Source organism: Salmo salar, unplaced genomic scaffold, assembly GCF_905237065.1.
Source record: "Salmo salar unplaced genomic scaffold, Ssal_v3.1, whole genome shotgun sequence".
Classification (NCBI taxonomy): Eukaryota; Metazoa; Chordata; class Actinopteri; order Salmoniformes; family Salmonidae; genus Salmo; species Salmo salar.
The window spans coordinates 49,503-62,226 of NW_025550428.1; the positions used below are offsets into that span (position 1 = coordinate 49,503).

The 12,724-nt window shown below is 44.8% G+C and overlaps 1 protein-coding gene across 1 annotated transcript in view; it reads right to left on the reverse strand.

Annotated features, from left to right (window-relative positions):
* The window catches only part of LOC123739457 (ceramide glucosyltransferase-B), a 37,164-nt gene extending 26,615 nt beyond the window's left edge, over window positions 1–10,549 (reverse strand). The window contains exon 1 of the mRNA XM_045713778.1: window positions 10,313–10,549. The gene's annotated coding sequence lies outside the window, so the exon portion shown is untranslated. The remainder of the gene's footprint in view (window positions 1–10,312) is intronic.
* Window positions 10,550–12,724: the final 2,175 nt, after the last annotated feature.

Here is a 12,724-nt window from a genome sequence, read left to right on the forward strand (position 1 = left end):
CTGGTTAACGGGCCTCCTCATACTGACAGCTGCCATGTTATTACCCCGGTCTGGTTAACGGGCCTCCTCATACTGACAGCTGCCATGTTATTACCCCGGTCTGGTTAACGGGCCTCCTCATACTGACAGCTGCCATGTTATTACCCCGGTCTGGTTAACGGGCCTCCTCATACTGACAGCTGCCATGTTATTACCCCGGTCTGGTTAACGCGCCTCCTCATACTGACAGCTGCCATGTTATTACCCGGTCTGGTTAACGCGCCTCCTCATACTGACAGCTGCCATGTTACTACCCCGGTCTGGTTAACGGGCCTCCTCATACTGACAGCTGCCATGTTACTACCCGGTCTGGTTAACGGGCCTCATACTGACAGCTGCCATGTTATTACCCCGGTCTGGTTAACGGGCCTCCTCATACTGACAGCTGCCATGTTATTACCCCGGTCTGGTTAACGGGCCTCCTCATACTGACAGCTGCCATGTTATTACCCCGGTCTGGTTAACGGGCCTCCTCATACTGACAGCTGCCATGTTATTACCCCGGTCTGGTTAACGGGCCTCCTCATACTGACAGCTGCCATGTTATTACCCGGTCTGGTTAACGGGCCTCCTCATACTGACAGCTGCCATGTTATTACCCCGGTCTGGTTAACGGGCCTCCTCATACTGACAGCTGCCATGTTATTACCCCGGTCTGGTTAACGGGCCTCCTCATACTGACAGCTGCCATGTTACTACCCCGGTCTGGTTAACGGGCCTCCTCATACTGACAGCTGCCATGTTACTACCCCGGTCTGGTTAACGGGCCTCCTCATACTGACAGCTGCCATGTTATTACCCGGTCTGGTTAACGGGCCTCCTCATACTGACAGCTGCCATGTTATTACCCGGTCTGGTTAACGGGCCTCCTCATACTGACAGCTGCCATGTTATTACCCCGGTCTGGTTAACGGGCCTCCTCATACTGACAGCTGCCATGTTATTACCCCGGTCTGGTTAACGGGCCTCCTCATACTGACAGCTGCCATGTTATTACCCCGGTCTGGTTAACGGGCCTCCTCATACTGACAGCTGCCATGTTATTACCCCGGTCTGGTTAACGGGCCTCATACTGACAGCTGCCATGTTATTACCCCGGTCTGGTTAACAGGCCTCCTCATACTGACAGCTGCCATGTTATTACCCCGGTCTGGTTAACGGGCCTCCTCATACTGACAGCTGCCATGTTATTACCCCGGTCTGGTTAACGGGCCTCCTCATACTGACAGCTGCCATGTTATTACCCCGGTCTGGTTAACGGGCCTCCTCATACTGACAGCTGCCATGTTATTACCCCGGTCTGGTTAACGGGCCTCCTCATACTGACAGCTGCCATGTTATTACCCCGGTCTGGTTAACGGGCCTCCTCATACTGACAGCTGCCATGTTACTACCCCGGTCTGGTTAACGGGCCTCCTCATACTGACAGCTGCCATGTTACTACCCGGTCTGGTTAACGGGCCTCCTCATACTGACAGCTGCCATGTTATTACCCGGTCTGGTTAACGGGCCTCCTCATACTGACAGCTGCCATGTTATTACCCCGGTCTGGTTAACGGGCCTCCTCATACTGACAGCTGCCATGTTATTACCCGGTCTGGTTAACGGGCCTCCTCATACTGACAGCTGCCATGTTATTACCCCGGTCTGGTTAACGGGCCTCCTCATACTGACAGCTGCCATGTTATTACCCCGGTCTGGTTAACGGGCCTCCTCATACTGACAGCTGCCATGTTATTACCCCGGTCTGGTTAACGCGCCTCCTCATACTGACAGCTGCCATGTTACTACCCCGGTCTGGTTAACGGGCCTCCTCATACTGACAGCTGCCATGTTACTACCCCGGTCTGGTTAACGGGCCTCATACTGACAGCTGCCATGTTATTACCCCGGTCTGGTTAACGGGCCTCCTCATACTGACAGCTGCCATGTTATTACCCCGGTCTGGTTAACGGGCCTCCTCATACTGACAGCTGCCATGTTATTACCCCGGTCTGGTTAACGGGCCTCCTCATACTGACAGCTGCCATGTTATTACCCCGGTCTGGTTAACAGGCCTCCTCATACTGACAGCTGCCATGTTATTACCCCGGTCTGGTTAACGGGCCTCCTCATACTGACAGCTGCCATGTTATTACCCCGGTCTGGTTAACGGGCCTCCTCATACTGACAGCTGCCATGTTACTACCCCGGTCTGGTTAACGGGCCTCCTCATACTGACAGCTGCCATGTTACTACCCCGGTCTGGTTAACGGGCCTCCTCATACTGACAGCTGCCATGTTATTACCCCGGTCTGGTTAACGGGCCTCCTCATACTGACAGCTGCCATGTTATTACCCCGGTCTGGTTAACGGGCCTCCTCATACTGACAGCTGCCATGTTATTACCCCGGTCTGGTTAACGGGCCTCCTCATACTGACAGCTGCCATGTTATTACCCGGTCTGGTTAACGGGCCTCCTCATACTGACAGCTGCCATGTTATTACCCCGGTCTGGTTAACGGGCCTCCTCATACTGACAGCTGCCATGTTATTACCCCGGTCTGGTTAACGGGCCTCCTCATACTGACAGCTGCCATGTTATTACCCGGTCTGGTTAACGGGCCTCCTCATACTGACAGCTGCCATGTTATTACCCCGGTCTGGTTAACGGGCCTCCTCATACTGACAGCTGCCATGTTATTACCCCGGTCTGGTTAACGGGCCTCATACTGACAGCTGCCATGTTATTACCCCGGTCTGGTTAACGAGCCTCCTCATACTGACAGCTGCCATGTTATTACCCCGGTCTGGTTAACGGGCCTCCTCATACTGACAGCTGCCATGTTATTACCCCGGTCTGGTTAACGGGCCTCCTCATACTGACAGCTGCCATGTTATTACCCGGTCTGGTTAACGGGCCTCCTCATACTGACAGCTGCCATGTTATTACCCCGGTCTGGTTAACGGGCCTCCTCATACTGACAGCTGCCATGTTATTACCCCGGTCTGGTTAACGGGCCTCCTCATACTGACAGCTGCCATGTTATTACCCCGGTCTGGTTAACGGGCCTCCTCATACTGACAGCTGCCATGTTATTACCCCGGTCTGGTTAACGGGCCTCCTCATACTGACAGCTGCCATGTTATTACCCGGTCTGGTTAACGGGCCTCATACTGACAGCTGCCATGTTATTACCCCGGTCTGGTTAACAGGCCTCCTCATACTGACAGCTGCCATGTTATTACCCCGGTCTGGTTAACGGGCCTCCTCATACTGACAGCTGCCATGTTATTACCCCGGTCTGGTTAACGGGCCTCCTCATACTGACAGCTGCCATGTTATTACCCCGGTCTGGTTAACGGGCCTCCTCATACTGACAGCTGCCATGTTATTACCCCGGTCTGGTTAACGGGCCTCCTCATACTGACAGCTGCCATGTTATTACCCCGGTCTGGTTAACGGGCCTCCTCATACTGACAGCTGCCATGTTATTACCCCGGTCTGGTTAACGGGCCTCCTCATACTGACAGCTGCCATGTTATTACCCCGGTCTGGTTAACGGGCCTCCTCATACTGACAGCTGCCATGTTATTACCCGGTCTGGTTAACGGGCCTCCTCATACTGACAGCTGCCATGTTATTACCCCGGTCTGGTTAACGGGCCTCATACTGACAGCTGCCATGTTATTACCCCGGTCTGGTTAACGAGCCTCCTCATACTGACAGCTGCCATGTTATTACCCCGGTCTGGTTAACGGGCCTCCTCATACTGACAGCTGCCATGTTATTACCCCGGTCTGGTTAACGGGCCTCCTCATACTGACAGCTGCCATGTTATTACCCCGGTCTGGTTAACGGGCCTCCTCATACTGACAGCTGCCATGTTATTACCCCGGTCTGGTTAACGGGCCTCCTCATACTGACAGCTGCCATGTTATTACCCCGGTCTTGTGTGGCCAGCATAATGATCTGCATGTCATTGTGTCAGTCGGGGAAAACACAAACCTTTACTCTTCCGTTAAAAACACACACGGCTGTGGAATACAGTGCCTTCAGAAAGTATTCACACCCCTTGACCTTTCCCACATGTTATTTGTGTTACACCCTGAATTTAAAATTGATTACATTTAGATTTGTCACAATACCCCATAATGTCAATGTGAAATTATGTTTAGACATTTTTACAAATTCATTAAAAAAAATGAAAAGGTTGAAATGTCTTGAGTCAATAAGTATTCAACCCTTTTGTTATGGCAAGCATAAATAAGTTCAGCAGTAAAAATGTGCTCACATAATAAGTTGCATTTGAACATGATTGTTTAATGACTACCTCATCTCTGTATCCCACACATACAGATAATTGTAAGGTCCCTCAGTCCAGCAGTGAATTTCAAACAGAGATTCAACCACAAAGACCAGGGAGGTTTTCCAATGCATCACTAAGAAGGACATCTATTGGTAGATGGGTAAAAATAAAAAAGCAGACATTGAATATCTCTTTAAGCATGGTGAAGTTATTAATTACATGTTGGATGGTGTATCAATACACCCAGTCACTACAAAGATAGAGGCGTCCTTCCTAACTCAGTTGCTGGAGAGGATGGAAACCACTCAGGGATTTCAACATGAAGCCAATGGTGACTTTAAAACAGTTACAGAGTTTAATGGCTGTGATAGGAGAAAACTGAGGATGGATCAACAACATTGTAGTTACTCCACAATACTAACCTTATTAATGACAGAGTGAAAAGAAGGAAACCTGTACAGAATACAAATAAATATATTCCAAAACATGGATCCTGTTTGCAACAAGGCACTAAACTAATATTGCAAAAAATGTGGCAAGGTAATTCTATTTTTGTCCTGAATACAAAGTGTTACGTTTGGGGCAAATCCAATCCAATACGGAATACCACTCTCCATATTTTCAAGCATAGTGGTGGCTGCATCATGTTAAAGGTATGCTTGTCATCGTTAAGGACTGGGTAGGTTGTCAGGATAAAAAAAAAAAAGATTATGTAATGGAGCTAAACACAGGAACAATCCTAGAGGAAAACCTGGTTCAGTCTGATTTCCACCAGACACTGGGAGATGAATTCACCTTTCACCAGGACAGTAACCTAAAACACAAGGCTAAATCTAGACTGGAGTTGCTTCACCAAGAAGACCGTGAATGTTCCCGAGTAACAGTTTTGACTTAAATATACTTGAAAATCTACGGTAAGACCTGAAAATGGTTGTCTAGCAAACAGCCAATTTGACAGCGCTTGAATAATTTTGAAATTAATGCACTATCCAGGTGTGGAAAGCTTTTATAGTCTTACAGCTGTAATCGCTGCCAAACATGCTTCTACCAAGTATTGACTCAGGGGTGTGAATACTTATGTAAATCAGATATTTCTGTATTTCATCTTCCGTAAAATAGCAAAAAATTTGAAAAACATGTTTTCACCTGTCATTCTGCAATATTTTGTATAGATGGGTGAGAGAAAAAAAAAAATCTATTTTGAATTCAGGATGTAACACAACATGTAGAATAAGTCTAGGAGTATGAATACTTTCTCAAGGCAAGGTACACACACTGTTTCAACCTTTAAAAAAAAAAAAAATGAATTTAAAAAGGAGCTCCAGAAATAAAGAGATTTTTGATCGACGTCCACTATATGAATTCTACCTTTGAAACACATCTCATGAGTAGCAGACCATTTTCCTTTCTACCGGTCCCAATCAAATGAGCCTTGACCTACTGTCGGGTTGACAGGTTGTTAGCTAGCTAGGCAACGTGACTGAACAACGTTGTGTGTCATCAAACCAATAATTAGCGACCCAGGATTAGTTAAAAACGTCCCCGCGACATGGTTTGTGAAATTAGATCAAATGCAATTTCACACAGGATTGAAAAATAAGACAGCTCCAGTAATATGGGTCATATGTCTTTTTTTTTTCTTTTTTCGTTTGAGCTAGAGACGAGACGTTTTCTTTGCTGTAAAGCTGCAAGCATGCCGTGCTCCTCTGTCACTCAGAGGCCACGTGACAACAAACTTGCAATTGAAAAGCCTACACAGACTGGCCTGTGCTCTTGGTTATTTATTTAACTAGGCAAGTCAGTTAAAACTTCTGCAGGATCGGTGGGTCCCCTGCGCGACGGTTGAGCTAACGAAGGCTAATGCGATTAGCATGAAGTTGTAAGTAACAAGAACATTTCCCAGGACATAGACATGTCTGATATTGAAAGAAATCTTCATTAAATTATTGTTAAACTAAAAGCACTGTCCAATTTACAGTAGCTATTACAGTGAAATAATACCATGCTATTGTTTGAGGAGAGTGCACAATTTTGAACATGAAAAGTAATTAATAAACAAATTAGGCACATTTGGGCAGTCTTGATACAACATTTTGAACAGAAATGCAATGGTTCATTGGATTAGGATGGTACTAAAAAAAATGTTAGTTTTTTTGTTCTTTGTATTATCTTTTACCAGATCTAATGTGTTATATTCTCCTACATAACTTTCACATTTCCACAAACTTCAAAGTGTTTCCTTTCAAATGGTACCAATAATATGCATATCCTTGCTTCAGGTCCTGAGCTACAGGCAGTTAGATTTGGGTATGTCATTTTAGGAGGAAATTGACAAAAAGGTGCCAATCCATAAGAGGTTTTAAGAACAAATTCTTATTTACAATGACGGCCTACCGGGGTACAGTGGGTTAAACTGCCTTGTTCAGGGGCAGAACAACTGATTCTTACCGTGTCAGCTCAGGGATTCGATCCATCAACCTTTCGGTTACTGGCCCAACGCTCTAACCGCTAGGCTACCTGCCGCCCCTCCACTCTAACCGCTAGGCTACCTGCCGCCCCTCCACTCTAACCGCTAGGCTACCTGCCGCCCCTCCACTCTAACCGCTAGGCTACCTGCCGCCCCTCCACTCTAACCGCTAGGCTACCTGCCGCCCCTCCACTCTAACCGCTAGGCTACCTGCCGCCCCTCCACTCTAACCGCTAGGCTACCTGCCGCCCCTCCACTCTAACCGCTAGGCTACCTGCCGCCTCCACTCTAACCGCTAGGCTACCTGCCGCCCCTCCACTCTAACCGCTAGGCTACCTGCCGCCCCTCCACTCTAACCGCTAGGCTACCTGCCGCCCCTCCACTCTAACCGCTAGGCTACCTGCCGCCCCTCCACTCTAACCGCTAGGCTACCTGCCGCCCCTCCACTCTAACCGCTAGGCTACCTGCCGCCCCTCCACTCTAACCGCTAGGCTACCTGCCGCCCCTCCACTCTAACCGCTAGGCTACCTGCCGCCCCTCCACTCTAACCGCTAGGCTACCTGCCGCCCCTCCACTCTAACCGCTAGGCTACCTGCCGCCCCTCCACTCTAACCGCTAGGCTACCTGCCGCCTCTACACTAACCGCTAGGCTACCTGCCGCCCCTCCACTCTAACCGCTAGGCTACCTGCCGCCCCTCCACTCTAACCGCTAGGCTACCTGCCGCCCCCCACTCTAACCGCTAGGCTACCTGCCGCCCCAGGCAATGAAATGATAGTGTATCAACGTAGCGTGGCCTGCACGCTGCTCATCAGGGTCTGCATCCCGCTCGTCATCACGGCTAATTCATTTTTGTGGGGGGTTTTATAAACAGACTAGCTTTACCCCATCCCTCCTCACGTCATGTTGAAGTGATGTATGTACTGTGGTACAATGTTGATGCAAATCATCGTGAAGTAATAGCTGTGAAATGCTAACGGTGTGTCAATCATCTGGTTTGGTTGGTAACCTGCACCAACTTCAAGGATACTTTTTGGTGTAATGTTTTCACAACGATATTGAACAAGTTGTTGCTACAGAAAGCAGCACGTAGTACTTGTAGCTACAGGAGGCAGCACGTAGTACGTGTAGCTACAGGAAGCAGCACGTAGTACAGGAAGCAGCACGTAGCACTTGTAGCTACAGGAAGCAGCACGTAGTACTTGTAGCTACAGGAAGCAGCACGTAGTACTTGCTTGCTGCGCCTGCACCCTATAATGCATGACTTTGCCCTGTCTAACTAAACTGCAACATTCTAACAGTAGACTGATAGAGTCACTGAAACATTGTGGCGAAACCGTCTGGGAGGGAAATTAACTCTTCGCAAACAGTGTTGTTCCAGGTCGTACCTTGGGGTAGTTGAGGGATATACACGTACAATATAGAACAGGTAGCACAATGGGGTAGTTGAGGGATAGGGTATAGAATATAGATATGTAGAATATAGAACAGGTAATACCGTAGGGTAGTCGAGGGATAGGGTATAGACATATACGATATAGAACAGGTAGTACAATGGGGTAGTCAAAGGATAGGGTATAGACATATAGGATATAGAACAGGTAATACCGTGGGGTAGTCGAGGGATAGGGTATAGATATGTAGGATATAGAACAGGTAATACCGTGGGGTAGTCGAGGGATAGGGTATAGATATGTAGGATATAGAACAGGTAATACCGTGGGGTAGTTGAGGGATAGAGTATAGATATGTAGGATATAGAACAGGTAATACCGTGGGGTAGTTGAGGGATAGGGCATAGACACAAACAATATAGAACAGGTAATACCGTGGGGTAGTTGAGGGATAGGGTATAGATATGTAGGATATAGAACAGGTAATACCGTGGGGTAGTTGAGGGATAGGGTATAGATATGTAGGATATAGAACAGGTAGTACCGTGGGGTAGTTGAGGGATAGGGTGTAGAATATAGATATGTAGGATATAGAACAGGTAGTACCGTGGGGTAGTTGAGGGATAGAATATAGATATGTAGGATATAGAACAGGTAATACCGTGGGGTAGTTGAGGGATAGAATATAGATATGTAGGATATAGAACAGGTAATACCGTGGGGTAGTTGAGGGATAGAATATAGATATGTAGGATATAGAACAGGTAATACCGTGGGGTAGTTGAGGGATAGGGTATAGATATGTAGGATATAGAACAGGTAGTACCTTGGGGTAGTCGAGGGATAGGGTATAGATATGTAGGATATAGAACAGGTAGTACCTTGGGGTAGTCGAGGGATAGGGTATAGATATGTAGGATATAGAACAGGTAGTACCGTGGGGTAGTTGAGGGATAGGGTATAGATATGTAGGATATAGAACAGGTAATACCGTGGGGTAGTTGAGGGATAGAATATAGATATGTAGGATATAGAACAGGTAGTACCGTGGGGCAGTTGAGGGATAGGGTATAGATATGTAGGATATAGAACAGGTAGTACCGTGGGGTAGTTGAGGGATAGGGGATAGATATGTAGGATATAGAACAGGTAATACCGTGGGGTAGTTGAGGGATAGGGTATAGATATGTAGGATATAGAACAGGTAGTACCGTGGGGTAGTTGAGGGATAGGGTGTAGATATGTAGGATATAGAACAGGTAATACCGTGGGGTAGTTGAGGGATAGGGTGTAGAATATAGATATGTAGGATATAGAACAGGTAGTACCGTGGGGTAGTTGAGGGATAGGGTATAGATATGTAGGATATAGAACAGGTAATACCGTGGGGTAGTTGAGGGATAGGGGATAGAATATATGTAGGATATAGAACAGGTAGTACCGTGGGGTAGTTGAGGGATAGGGTATAGATATGTAGGATATAGAACAGGTAGTACCGTGGGGTAGTCGAGGGATAGGGTATAGAATATAGACATGTAGGATATAGAACAGGTAGTACCGTGGGGTAGTCGAGGGATAGAGTATAGAATATAGATATGTAGGATATAGAACAGGTAATACCTTGGGGTAGTCGAGGGATAGAATATAGATATGTAGGATATAGAACGTGGGGTAGTTGAGGGATAGGGGATAGGGTATAGAACAGGTAATACCGTGGGGTAGTCGAGGGATAGAGTATAGAATATAGATATGTAGGATATAGAACAGGTAGTACCGTGGGGTAGTCGAGGGATAGAGTATAGAATATAGATATGTAGGATATAGAACAGGTAGTACCGTGGGGTAGTCGAGGGATAGAGTATAGAATATAGATATGTAGGATATAGAACAGGTAGTACCGTGGGGTAGTCGAGGGATAGAGTATAGAATATAGATATGTAGGATATAGAACAGGTAATACCGTGGGGTAGTCGAGGGATAGAGTATAGATATGTAGGATATAGAACAGGTAATACCGTGGGGTAGTGGAGGGATAGGGTATAGATATGTAGGATATAGAACAGGTAATACCGTGGGGTAGTGGAGGGATAGGGTATAGATATGTAGGATATAGAACAGGTAATACCGTGGGGTAGTCGAGCTCAAAGAAGGTCTCCAGGTTATTGATGAGGTTGGGGTCTACTCCTTTCAGAGGCTTCAGTAGAGAGACACCAGCCAGCTTACTGTAGGGCTGCTTGTCACCGATCTTCTTGTGGAGACAGAGACGGCTACAGGAGAGACAGACGAGCACAATTACAGCGTCATTGTCACCGCTCTTCTCACTGAGACAGACAAGCACTAATTCTATTTCTTTGTGTGCTGCATTGTAGGGGTAAGGCCTAGGCAACTAAACACTTGTTTGTTGCTTGCTTTTGAAAGGAGTAACGAAGTTGAATCACGTTGTTCAGAGTCTATGTTACCACAGAACGGACTCAACCACACGAATAGGTCTGGGCAATATGGCCACAAAATCATATTTTGATTTTTTCCCAAACGTAACGGCGATTCACGAGATATCTATATATTTTTAAATGTTCTCTCTAAATTCAGCTTTGTTGTACAATTAAAAAGGTCAAATACACTGCATTTCAAAACAGCAATAATCTAGTTAATTCAGGTTGTATGAAATTAGCCTAAAAAATTATACTTTTTTTTGCAATAATCATGAGCTGACGTTCAAGTCTGACTATGAAAATACCTTTTTTCTTAAATTTAACCAGAACACACATCCACTAATATAGACCAACTACTGGTAACATTATAGACCAACTACTGGTAACAATATAGACCAACTACTGGTAACAATATAGATTATTATAGACCAACTACTGGTAACAATATAGACCAACTACTGGTAGCAATATAGATCATTATAGACCAACTACTGGTAACATTATAGACCAACTACTGGTAACAATATAGACCAACTACTGGTAACAATATAGACCAACTACTGGTAACATTATAGATCATTATAGACCAACTACTGGTAACATTATAGATCATTATAGACCAACTACTGGTAACATTATAGATCATTATAGACCAACTACTGGTAACAATATAGACCAACTACTGGTAACAATATAGATCATTATAGACCAACTACTGGTAACATTATAGATTATTATAGACCAACTACTGGTAACAATATAGATCATTATAGACCAACTACTGGTAGCAATATAGATCATTATAGACCAACTACTGGTAACAATATAGATCATTATAGACCAACTACTGGTAACATTATAGACCAACTACTGGTAACATTATAGACCAACTACTGGTAACAATATAGATCATTATAGACCAACTACTGGTAACAATATAGACCAACTACTGGTAACAATATAGATCATTATAGACCAACTACTGGTAACAATATAGATCATTATAGACCAACTAATGGTAACAATATAGATCGTTATAGACCAACTACTGGTAACAATATAGACCAACTACAGGTAACAATATAGACCAACTACAGGTAACAATATAGACCAACTACAGGTAACAATATAGACCAACTACTGGTAACAATATAGATCATTATAGACCAACTACTGGTAACAATATAGACCAACTACAGGTAACAATATAGACCAACTACAGGTAACAATATAGACCAACTACTGGTAACAATATAGATCATTATAGACCAACTACTGGTAACAATATAGACCAACTACAGGTAACAATATAGACCAACTACAGGTAACAATATAGACCAACTACTGGTAACAATATAGATCATTATAGACCAACTACTGGTAACAATATAGACCAACTACTGGTAACAATATTGACCAACTACTGGTAACAATATAGACCAACTACTGGTAACAATATAGACCAACTACTGGTAACAATATAGACCAACTACTGGTAACAATATTGACCAACTACTGGTAACAATATAGACCAACTACTGGTAACAATATAGACCAACTACTGGTAACAATATAGATCATTATAGACCAACTACTGGTAACAATATAGATCATTATAGACCAACTACTGGTAACAATATAGACCAACTACTGGTAACAATATAGACCAGCTACTGGTAACAATATAGACCAACTACTGGTAACAATATAGACCAACTACTGGTAACAATATTGACCAACTACTGGTAACAATATTGACCAACTACTGGTAACAATATTGACCAACTACTGGTAACAATATTGACCAACTACTGGTAACAATATAGACCAACTACTGGTAACAATATAGACCAACTACTGGTAACAATATAGACCAACTACTGGTAACAATATTGACCAACTACTGGTAACAATATTGACCAACTACTGGTAACAATATTGACCAACTACTGGTAACAATATTGACCAACTACTGGTAACAATATAGACCAACTACTGGTAACATTATAGACCAACTACTGGTAACAATATAGACCAACTACTGGTAACAATATAGATCATTATAGACCAACTACTGGTAACAATATAGATCATTATAGACCAAC